This window comes from Octopus bimaculoides, chromosome 28, assembly GCF_046866305.1.
Source record: "Octopus bimaculoides isolate indiv1 chromosome 28, ASM4686630v1, whole genome shotgun sequence".
Taxonomy (NCBI): Eukaryota; Metazoa; Mollusca; class Cephalopoda; order Octopoda; family Octopodidae; genus Octopus; species Octopus bimaculoides.
The window spans coordinates 6563975-6576040 of record NC_142955.1 but is presented as its reverse complement, the minus strand read 5'-3'; the positions used below and the strand labels follow the sequence as shown (position 1 = coordinate 6576040).

The following is a 12066-nucleotide window of genomic DNA, read 5'->3' as shown; positions in this document are numbered from 1 at the left end:
TCAGCAGGATTTGAACTGGGAAACTAAAGAGTCCTAAGAAATACTACAAAGTACTTGTTCCTACATTCTAATGATTTTACCAAAATATAATAATAATAATAATAATAATAATAATAATAATAATAATAATGCTTCCTAATAATTGACCCCAGTGCCCAATTAGTACTTAATTCATTGACCTTGAAAGGTAAAAGGCGAAGTTGACCAGCGAAATTTGAATTCAGTACATAAAGATGGATAAAATGCTGCTCAGTATTTCAGTATTTTACCCAGAGTGCTAACAATTTTGCCAACTTACTACTTTAATAATAATAATAATGATAATCCTTTCTACTATAGGCACAAGGCCTGAAATTTTGGGGGAGAGGTTGAGTCAATTACATTGACCCCCAGTACACAACTGGAACTTATTTTATCAACCTCGAAAGGATGAAAGGTAAAGCTAACCTCAGTGGTATTTGAACTTAGAACGTAAGTACAGACAAAATGCCACTAAACATTTTGCCCAGTGTGCTAACGATTCTGCCTGCTTGCCACCTTACATAACAGTAATAATAATAATAATAATTTTTCAACTATCGACACAAGGCCTGCAATTTTGGGGGAGGGGCTAGTTACTTACATCAACCCCAGTGCACAACAGGTACTTATTTCATCGACTCCCTAAAGGATGAAAGGCAAAGTCAACCTTGGTGGCATTTGAATTTAGAACATAAGGATGGACAAAATGCTGCTAAACATGTTACCCAGTGTGCTAACGATTCTGCCTGCTTGCTGCCTTACATAATAACGATAATAATAATAATAATAATAATAATGATTATTATTATTATTGTTAGAGAGTCAGAAAATTGCTTTGTGGTATATTATCAAGCTCTTCATATTCTCAGTTCAAATCCTGCCAACATCAACTTGCCCTTTTATTCTTTCAGGATCGATAAAATAAAGCACCTGTCAAGATCATTGGTATTAAATAATCTCCTCCCTTCGAATTTGTTTGCCTTGAGCCTAAATCAGAAGCCATTGCTATTGTGATTGTTTTTTTCCCCAGGTCAATTTCAGGCCAGGGCACTGAGGATTAAGATTTCCAGCTGAGACCATGTCTCCTCTTTATAAATCTATGACTTTTTTCCAAATGCTTGGAAGTTGTTGAAAGTATTTGTTACTTAGTGGTAGAGATGGGTAATCCAAATACATAATAGCTACAGAAAAATAAAAAACAGGGTGTTTGGCCTTGTAACGGACACGAACTGATTAGATTTGGGGATTGTTGCAGTACCAGTCAAGGATTCTGGATTATTTGTTATATTTACTTTACTTTACATGAAGTATTACGATCTTACGGTTTCCATGTAAGTTATGGTGGCATTGCTGATTCCAAAGCTTTATTTTCATTTCTCTATTATCAATTTTACTTGCGTCTCTATCTTAGTAGAAACTAATAGATAAAGAAATCAAACTACCTAAACAAATGGCAGCAAAACTGTTCAGAAATTAAATAACACTAATGTATTTTTGTATTTTTGTAATATATGCATATATATATAAGGCAGGATGTGTGTGTGTGTGTGTGTACATGATTATACTTTATGCACGTCCACAAATTAGCACGCATGTTGCTCCAATTTTAGGAGGACATTTGTCATGACCCTATCTGCATTTTCGTCAACTTTTTCTTTCATGGCGAAGTCAAATCTGTGTGTACGTGCGTGAAGGGGAGAGAGAGACAGACAGACAGAAATAGTGTGTTTGTGACAGGGGGGAGATACAAAGTGTTTGCTAGTGTCCAACAAAAAAAAAATGAAAAAGTGGGAAAGGGAGACAGAAAGCAAAGCATTTTTTTTTAACCAAGACAGAGTTTACTTTGCCAGCGTCTGGAAGAGGGAAACAAAGCATATTACGAAAGAAAATGTAGGTAAGGAAGACAGAGTAAGTGTAAAATATAAAATGCATTTTTTTTTCTTAAACATGAAATATAGTTTAAAATATAAGATGTTTTTGAAAGACACTATATTCTATAATGAGATTATATATACTTTCTCACACAACAATTAAAATATATTTATTTAAAATCATTTATTTATTTTAAATCGTTCATCTTTCTCCCCCCCTCTCACTCTTACACACGCGCACATATACTACTTTGGGAGCGAAAGAGTTTTGTTTATATTTCACAACAACTATGAAACAAAAAGGTATGTAGTAATTTGTCAGTCCCCCCCCCCCCAACCCGTTTTTCGGACCACAAAAAGGGTTTGGTAATTTTTCACATTAACACCTGCACGATTTCCACTAGGATGTTACGGTTAGGGTTTTAGGGTTAGGGTTAGGGTTAGGGTTAAGGTTAGTGTTAGGGTTAGGATTAGGATTAGGGTTGGTGTTAGGGTTAGGGTTTAGGGTTAGAGTTAACCTAGAAGGGACATGCCCCTTATTTTTTGGTTAAGGCTGTTGGTAAGTTTTCCTAAGTTACTCCAATCCAGATCCCCAATGCAAACCTTCAGATCAACCTTCTCCTATGCAGATCTCTAATGCAACATTTAAAAAAACAGTCAATGAGTGGAAATAACCAATAAACTGATTCCTTATGGGATTTCCCAATCAAATTGCCAGCAAACCATTTTCAGCCAAACCAATTTCAACGGATTTCGCTCAAATCTGATGTCTTTGTTACTTATTTTGGTTTGAAATAAAGCACTTGATCACTTAATAATCCTAGCTTAATCCCGAGCAGCGCTGGGCTATACTGCTAGTATATTATATATTAAACATGCATATTAACACTTTACAGTATACTTACATTGATCTAAAGCAACAGGAAGGCTGGAATGTAAGAGAAGAGAAAACCAAACTGTCTTATGTTATTCCTGAGTAAAAATTCCTGAGTAAAACTTATTATTATTACCTCTGCCTTTGAAACTATTTTGAATGGTGAATTTGTTAACTTTGACTTGTATTAGATAAGGATAAACTATTTATTACAGTTACTAAATTTTCTACAGTCACCTTCACATTCCTTGACTACCATTGGGATCGATCAGGTACCAGACAAGGATTCTGGATTATTTTTCTGTCTTTTTTACTTAATTTTTGAGAGCATCTGAGTTTATTTCAGATATTCTCATTTTAAAAATCATCTCTGGCTAATCACTGAGAGGGCGTTGGTGTTGCCTTAGCGGAGGTTTGTGCTCTCTGAGTGCTCTTGTTATTATTTTGTTGTGTCTAAGGAGAGTCATTATACCAATATTAATAACACACTTACTGGTTCAATTCCACTTCTTTATTATTCATTAGTCAATTGGTTAAATGTCCAACTAATTGATTCTTTGTTTAACTTGGTTAAACAGCCAGTTGTTTGTTTTGTTTTTTTTTTGTTTTTTACTATCAAAGTTTTTCTTCGCTGTTTGTAACCGCATCTGTTGTGTATGCATGTGTGCCTTACATGCCTGTGTGTGTATGCATGGTTTGTGTATGCCTTGTAGATATATGTATGTGCATATATGTGATGTGTGTGCATGTGTATGCATGGTGTATGTGTGTGTCTGTGTGCCTGTGTGCTCCAAGTATGCTTCAGTGTGTGTGTATGGTTGTGGGTTTCTGTCTCCTTTTGTGTATGTGCATGTCTCTCCATACTATTTACCTTCCTACCTACCTACCTACCTGTCTATCTACCTACTTATCTACATATCTATTTACCTACCTATCTACCTGCCTGCATGCCTATCCTTCTTCCTTCCTTCCTTCCTTCCTTCCTTCCTTCCTTCCTTCCTTCCTTCCTTCCTTCCTTCCTTCTTTCTTTCTTTCTGTCTTTCTTTCTTTCTTTCTTTCTTTTTGAAAAACAAATAAGCTAACTGGGATTTCCAAGGGCTTCTTCCCTGTTCATGTAAATATATTAAAACCTTTCACACTACCTCAGCTTCTCATCATCTTTTCATTTTCAAATCATATCAAGGTCAACTTTGCCTTTCATCCTTTTAGGGTCAATAAAAGAAGTACCAAATCAAAAATGGTGGATTGAGGGAACTGTTAAAGTGTTGGACAGAATGCCTAGCAGTGTCTGTTTCACTTCTGTACATTCTGAGTTCAAATCTCAGTCCATCCCAAAGTTCTTTTCCCACCTTTGTCCTATCAAGAATTAATTCCTACTGATGGATTATATCAGCAATTTGGTTCAATTCCAAAACTGACTGTTACACCACCATCACCGCCACCACCACCACTATGTGTAGTGTGAGTTACATTAATTTATTGGGTGGTTCTGTGGAAAATCTCTGGGGTTTTACAAGATAAGGTGCCTTTAACATCATTTAATAAAAAATTCTTTTTTAAAAAATTAGCTTTCACCATTTTCATAAAAATAATGTGTTTTTGGATTGTTTTTATTTATTTTTTTTTTTTTAATGAATTATCTCTCTAAAACAATCTTTGTTTCATTTATTTTCTAACTTACTAGTTCAATACCCTTTTAGGGTCAATAAAAGAAGTATCAAATCACTATGCTGCTGGATAAAAATATTTCTAAGTCATACAGGTACCTTCATAAATTGTCCAAATAATGTTTAGATTGACTTTCTTGGTGAACATTAGTAACAGTTTGAAAACTTTAAATACTTTTTTTTCCATTGAAGAATATCTCATAAGATAACTTCATGGTAAACAACATTCCTTATAAGGTTATTTTCCATCATCTTGTCTCTTCTTGGCTGAGCTTTTGAATTCAGTTTGGTCTGTGTGTACGTGCTGGTTTTCAAGGTCCTCCACTCTTCTGTTAGCAACATAAAATTGTCTGTGTATGAGCACTAGATACAATCCACATCTCTCTAAACTTTGTTCTTGACTCTTATTTATTGTCACAACAAAAGCAGGTCTGATGGGGAGTTGTAATCTTCATAGAGTGAATGGTAGGTCTGTGTCAGAGGGTTAAAGAAGAACTCAAGAAATGGCTAGCACTGCTCTCTCAACAATTGTAAATAAGTGTTATCTGCTTAAATCCTAGCAAAATGAAGCTTTCATAAGATAACACCATCAGAAACTTCCTCTGCATCTGCTCTTTTGAGTTATAGAAGTATGTCTGCAAGCAAGATGGGTTGTTTACAGCATTATTTCATGGGACTTCAAAAAAGCTGCAAACCATGCCATGAATTTTATGGGTAGAAAGACCTTGAGCAACTTTAACATGATTTGCTTTCATGCTACATTTGGCCATGGTGCTGTTAAACCTCTGAATGTTTCTCTTTAGATATTTTGCTTCACGTAAATTAAGTATAAACAGCTGATATAATTCCTCAGGTAAATCTGGTATTTCAGGAATGCAAATTAAACCAGCTTTGCAGCAAATACTAAAATCTAGGTAAGCGAAGGCACCTCTAGTGTACTGTGCCATAAGCAACAGTGCATTGCAGTTCATTATGTTACAGCTATGATGGGTTACTTTGACATGAACTTTCATCATGGTATCAATGTCATGCTGTCTTGCTATATTTAATATCCTTCTGTGTCTGTTTTGACGATTATTTCTGAATTGTTGTCTTTCTTCATATGAATGTCGCTGATGTGCATCATGATGTTGTGCAGCATTATTTTCTAAAATACCTTCACACTGTTCTTGAGAGTATTGTCTTGCTGTCCTTATACTGTTCAGCATCTTTTGTCAGAATTTGTGTTCGCTGTTCTTGAGAATGAAGTTGTCATGCTGCTCAGCAGGTAACTCTGCAATGCTCATCTATGTTGCCAGTAAAAAACCCAAATCCACCCCCAAAAAATATAATTACATGGCAAACCTTTCACCTTATATGCTCAGGTTGGCTATACATAACAATAATTTGGCTATTATTACTGAAACTATATATAATGTGTTTCATATGGCATGGCCAGTACAGGTAATTTCCACATTGTTCCTCTCCTCACCCCCTTGGAATAAATTTTCCCTACAAATTTCTTTATAGTTGTAATCTATGCCGTTTGTATAAAATTTCATTAAAAGAAATTCAATTTCCTGAAAGTTATGAGGGGAAAAAAGTCGGATTATGTGAATTTTCCGAAACTCCTCTCCCCACACCCTCAGAAAAATTCTTTTCCATAAATTCCTATATACCCTGAATGTACAGTATGTAAGCAGTATTTGTTGAAAATTTTGTTAAAAAGTATCCATTTTTCAGGAGGTTATGAGGCAACAAAGTCGGAAGGGTACATATCTGTGGTTAGGCCAACAAAAAACTATCCAGAGTTCACAGTAAAGAGCAATAACTCCAGGTTTTACTGCTTCAATTTGTAGAAACAAACCCCAAAGAGAACACATCTTGGAAACCCATTGTCCGATTTGTTTTATTTCGTTTGAATTCACATTTCAGGGGTAATTTACTTTTAGAGTATTTCCCACTATGCTCCAATTTGGCTGCATTAAATGACAGACCAGCAAGCACTCGCAGAATTTTAGGAGTATTTGTGTGTGTCTGTGTTTGTGGTATGTGTGTGTGTCTGTGTTTGTATCACTGCCATTGCTTAACAACCGATGCTGGTTTGTTTATGTTCCTGTAACTTAGCAGCTCGGCAAAAGAGACGGGGTGAATTTCTTTGACTAAAACCCTTTAAGGTAGTGCTCCTGCATGGCCACAGTCAAATGACTGAAACAAGTAAAAGAGTAAAAGAATATATATATATATATATATATATATATATATATATATATATATATAGGACTTATTTTTTTAAGCCTAGTACTTATTCTATCAGTTTCTTTTTGCTGAACCACTAGTTTACGGGGATGTAAACACACCAATACCAGTTGTCAAGCAGTGATGGAGGAAAAAATACAGACACAAAGACACACACATACATGTACACACACACACACACACATATATATATATATATATATATATATATATATATATATATATATATATATATATATATACACACAATGGGTTTCTTTCAGTTTTCATCTACCAATTCCACTCACAAGGCTTTCATCAGCCCAAGGCTATAGGAGAAAACACTGCCGAAGGTGCCACACAGTGGACAGAATCTAGAACCATGTAGTTGGAAAGCAAGCTTCTTATCACACAGCCATGCCTGCGCCTATTTATTTTGTTGAAGTCTGTGTTGCCTTCTCTATACATTGAAAGACATACAGAAACATACACACATACAAAAATAAAAATAACTATGTGTATCATATATACATATAGTTGTTTTTGAAGTTTGTGTTCTGTTGTGTTGACAAACTTGCGCTTAAAATTCCTGCATTTTTAATCAAAGCTTGTTAGTTGATATGGTGACAACAATACTTCTGTATCTATCTTTCACTTCTCTCTCTCTCTCTCTCACCAACAACCTTTTCTTCTCTTCAACGTGAAAGTCTTTTTTTGAAGTCTGTATTACATTTTCTGTATGCTGATTACTTGTAGGATCACTGTATTTTGTTATGCAACCATAAAATACTATGAAGTATATTGAATGCATTATAAGTCAATACTTTTTCCTACCGTGTTAGCAGTGCTATTAAATCACTTTGCAAAGTTATCTCTACAGATTTTCTATAGAATTTATAGCCAGCACTGACGTTATGACATTTCATATTTGAATGTGTCTAATGTAAACAATGTAATTAAAGATGGAAAAATAGATAATGGTTGTATATGCGTATTTCAGAAGGTTTTGCACCTTCTTCAGCAACACATCCAGCCCATTAACCATCCACAAACTCATTGCTTAAATAGTCGCTAACACTATTGGATACACCAATTTTACATTTTAAACACGTTCCTACAAGTAATTAATATGTATGTACCAGCTGTCAGCAATGTGTTCAGTGTGTAAAATTAGTATATCCAATAGCGTTACACTTCTATATTTAGAGGCTATTTAAGCAATGAGTTTGTGAATGGTTAATGGGTTGGATGTGGTGCTGAAGAAGGTGCAAGAACTCCTGAAATATGCATATACACCCATTATCTATTTTTCCATCTTCAATTGCATTGTTTACACTAGACATATTCGGATATGAAATGTTGTAACAAATCAGGCTGGTTCTAATTTCTAAAGAAAATCTGTAGAGATAACCTTAACAAGTCCTTATGTTGAAAGATGCAGAAACACATAAGCAACCCCCCCCCCCAAAAAAAGACTATATATCTTTAAAAACTTGTTAGTTATAATAGTAACAACACTACCTATCTATCTATCTTTCACACGTGCTTGCTCTTGGAAGAAATCAATGTTACAATGGACGATATTAAAACTGCAAAAGAGTTGTTAAGGAAGGATGGAAACAGTGTCTTTCTTAACACTCCACAGACACTAATAAACGAGACAAACAGAAGAACAATAACATACGAAATTTTCAACATTAAACACAGGAAGATGGAAGGTGCATCTCCTGTGATCTGGGATGTGGAAAGAGCGTGTCTGCACACGCCAATGACGTCGCCTGGATGGTGTCGAGCCACAGGCACATTGACTTGATTGGTGAGACGCTAAACAAATACGAAGCGGTGACAGGTGCAAAAATTAGCATGGAAAAGTCGGTGGGCTTGCAACTGGGCACCTGGAGGGGCAAGTCCATGCCATCCAACAGTATTGTAGGGTGCTGGACAGACTGTTCTGTTAAAGTGCTTGGGGTCTAGTTCAGTTTGGACCTCCAAGTAGAGAAAAACTGGGATGAAGTGACGAGCAGGGTGGCCAATCTCACCCAGAAATGCGCCAAGAGGAAGCTGTCCCTGAAAGGTTGAGCGGAGGTGGCGAATGCATACATCGCATCCGTCATCTATTACTGTTTGACTGTTGTCCCTTGTCCCGACCGCTGTTCTATAGAGGGTTAGTAGAGGAAAAGTGCGACGACATTCTTGGGGAAACTCTAGGCATCAATGATAATCAGCTAAACACTCTGTTCGGAAGAACTTTCAGGCTGGGGCCCATGGATAACTTCCAAAGGTCCCTCGCCTGGCAGTGCTACCAAGGGTCGCTGCCTGTTCGAGATAAACTCTACCAAGCCTGCCCAAGGTGCGCTCAGAGTGATGAAACCATTCTGCACGCACTCGTCCAGTGCCCTAGTATTGCTGACCTGTGGGTTTTTGTCTAACAGCTACTGTCGCGTGAATCCATAGTGAAGATTGCCCCACCGACCTCCTTTAACCGAGAGGGCAAGTCAATTTTCCTTTGTCTAGTGGCTGTAGCAAAAGAGGTGGTATGGTGGACCCATTTGAAAGGGCTAAAGTCAGATACTTTCTTCTTTGGTCAAGGACTCATCACCTTTTTCAAGTTCCACTTGAAAAGGAAAATGGGAGTAGAGAGGGAAGTGCTGTCTCGTAGCAAATTTATTGAAAGGTGGGTGAATGTTGGTAAAATGGCTAGTATGAACGGACCAATTCTGAGGTTACATTTGTAAAAAAATGGTAATATAAAAGAAGGGGCTCTCTACCCCTTTTTGACCAGGCTCCCATGGCTTTTATGAGTTTTTCCATGAGTAACCTTTCCAAGTGCCTCCCCCTATTGGGAGTTCTTTCTAACTTACATTTTTCGCAGTTTTCTAATGTTTACATGGACCTTTCTTTTTCGCAAAACCCTTTGTACTTTTCGTCCTGTGTTTGGCGTTACATGTTTTTGATTTATGTTAGCCCTTGTGGCCAATAAAACCAGAATTAATAATAATAATAATAATAATAATAATAATAATAATAATAGCCATTAGATATTGTATGAGGTAGCAGGAATTGTCTTGAGATTTGGTGACAGCAAGCAATTTTTTTAGGATTCTTGTAGAATATAGGATGGCACTTTTCTGCTGATTGACTGTACAATTCTCAATTCCAGTATCCTTTCAGCTGCTTAGATAGTATTTTGTGTTTTGTGCCAAGTGTACCAATTACCACAGGAATAATTATCATATTAGTCTTCCACAATCTCCTCTCTCTGGCTAGGTCCTGGCATTTCTCTATTTTTTTCAATTTCTTTTGTATCCACTTTATTATCATATGGTACTGCAAAGTCCTCTATAATCATAACTTTTTTTTTTTTTGCTTCGACATTGCTTATTTAATTTTGTTTTGAGTATCTTCCTAATCCTTCACTTGTATTCTTTGGAGATTTTCTTTGTCATTTTCTCCTTCCATTATCCTATTGTCTTGCAGCATCCCTCATTCTGCAGTGATCTAATGATATTTCCTTGTGGTAATTATATACTCTCAGAGTTTGTCTTTTAACCTCTCATCATAATTAACACTGCTCACTTATTTAACCCAAACTGCATTCTAATATCCTTGGAATTAGAGAATCCAGGTCTTTTTCACATTTTGTTCAAGGTTATCCATATAAAGCAGGCAATCTATTTTCACCTTCATTGGTAGGCTTGGATTTTCTCAATATACTTCTCAAGAGGGATTAATGCAGTGACAATCAGTAATAGAGAGAGTGATTCTTCTTGGAATACCACCCTGTGTATTTTCACATTTCTCAATGATTCATTTCTGCCTGTTGGTCCTACTTCCTTTGTTTTTTATTGCTTTTCCAAAAAGTTATTTGTTTTCTCATTCACTCCAAGAGCCGGCAGTGTGGAATATTGTTGTAAACCTTTTTGTCTGTTGAACCAACAGCTAATTTCTTCTTTCTTATTTGTTCCTCATTTTGTATCCTACTATCAATATACAGCAGATCAGCAGTTCCCTTTAACTTCTTTCTGTATACCTTTTGCTCCTCTTGCAATAGATTCTCCTTTTCTAGAAGATTATATACTTCATTAGCTATGAGGCCAGTCAATAGTTTCTGGAGAAATGGTTAGCACATAACATCTTTATATTTACTGACTTACCTCAAATTTCTTTTGTCCTTCTGTAGCAGCATTGTCTTTCCTTTTGTCATCCATGTTGGTGTTTTATACAATCAATAACAAACAGGTTTGTACTGCTGTCTATATTTGAGCCAGAATCCCTAGTGTTGTTAGCCTGGGTGTGGTAATGCTGCTGAGGAAGGACACTGACAGTGAGGATATGCTTGAAAAGTTTTGGCCCATAACTATGCTAAACAACAGAGTTTAAGATTTTGGTAAAGGTAGTCTGGATGGGGAAGCGCAAATATGTGCAGTCTTGAACAGATTTATCCAGGACAACCTCCACTTTATGAGGTACATCGTAGAGAGGGCTGAGATGAAAGCAGGCTCTAGTGGAGCTCTGTTCAGTTTGGATTAGTCCAAAGCATTCAGTAGGACTGACCATTGCTACTTGGGAGATGTCCAATTGGGACCATTTTGCTTTGCACATTCAGTCCATCAGAGCTGCTCACTGTCACCTCTTCTGTATGCACTGGCCCTCAAGTCACTACTGCAGAAGTTGGAACAGTCGAGGAGCATCCCTTTTGAACTGGGACATGGGAGGGCAGTGTTGGCGTACACAGTTGGCACCATTCTAAAGGAATATGAGTTGGTTGCAGGGGACAAAATCAATACCGACAAATCAGTGGGTTTGTGACTTGGCATTTGGTGAGGCAGGTCAATGCCATCAGATGGCATCGTCAGATGCTGGACTGATGGATGAAATAAACTATTTGGAGTCTGATTCAATCCCAACCTCCAGGTTGATAAAAACTGGGGTGAGGTGATGAACAGAGTGGCCAGTTTTACCCAGAAATGGGCAGAGAGGAAGCTGTCCATGAAAGGTTGGGCAGAGGCGATGAATGCTTACATCACTTCCATCAGCATTTATTGCCGGACTATTGTACCTTACCCGAGTTACTGCTTGGTCAGGCTGGAGTGTCTATTATTTATTTTCTTGTGGAAGGTACGCATTCCAGTGGTCACAGGTAGTCTGCTGCCAGCATCCTCTGCGTGGCAGCTTGGGCATTCCATGGCTTCTGATGTGCAGACATGTACTCAGGTTCTGCTATCTGCAAAGATTTCTGGATAGTGATTGTGTGTGGGCTCTGTTTGTGAGGCACATCTTTCTACAGCTCATCTCTTTCACAGTGCTGCAGTCCTGCATGAAGGATAGACCAAGACTGGGTGCCTGGCAAATATAATGCCATCAGGTATTCACAGACCTCTACCAGTGGATGTTCCACTTTAGCAATATATAGAAA

General features: G+C 37.1%; 1 protein-coding gene across 1 annotated transcript in view; it reads left to right on the top strand.

Moving 5' to 3' along the window:
* The window catches only part of LOC106880996 (centrin-3), a 70017-nt gene that overhangs the window by 31203 nt on the left and 26748 nt on the right, over positions 1-12066 (top strand). The gene's annotated exons all lie outside the window — the stretch shown is intronic.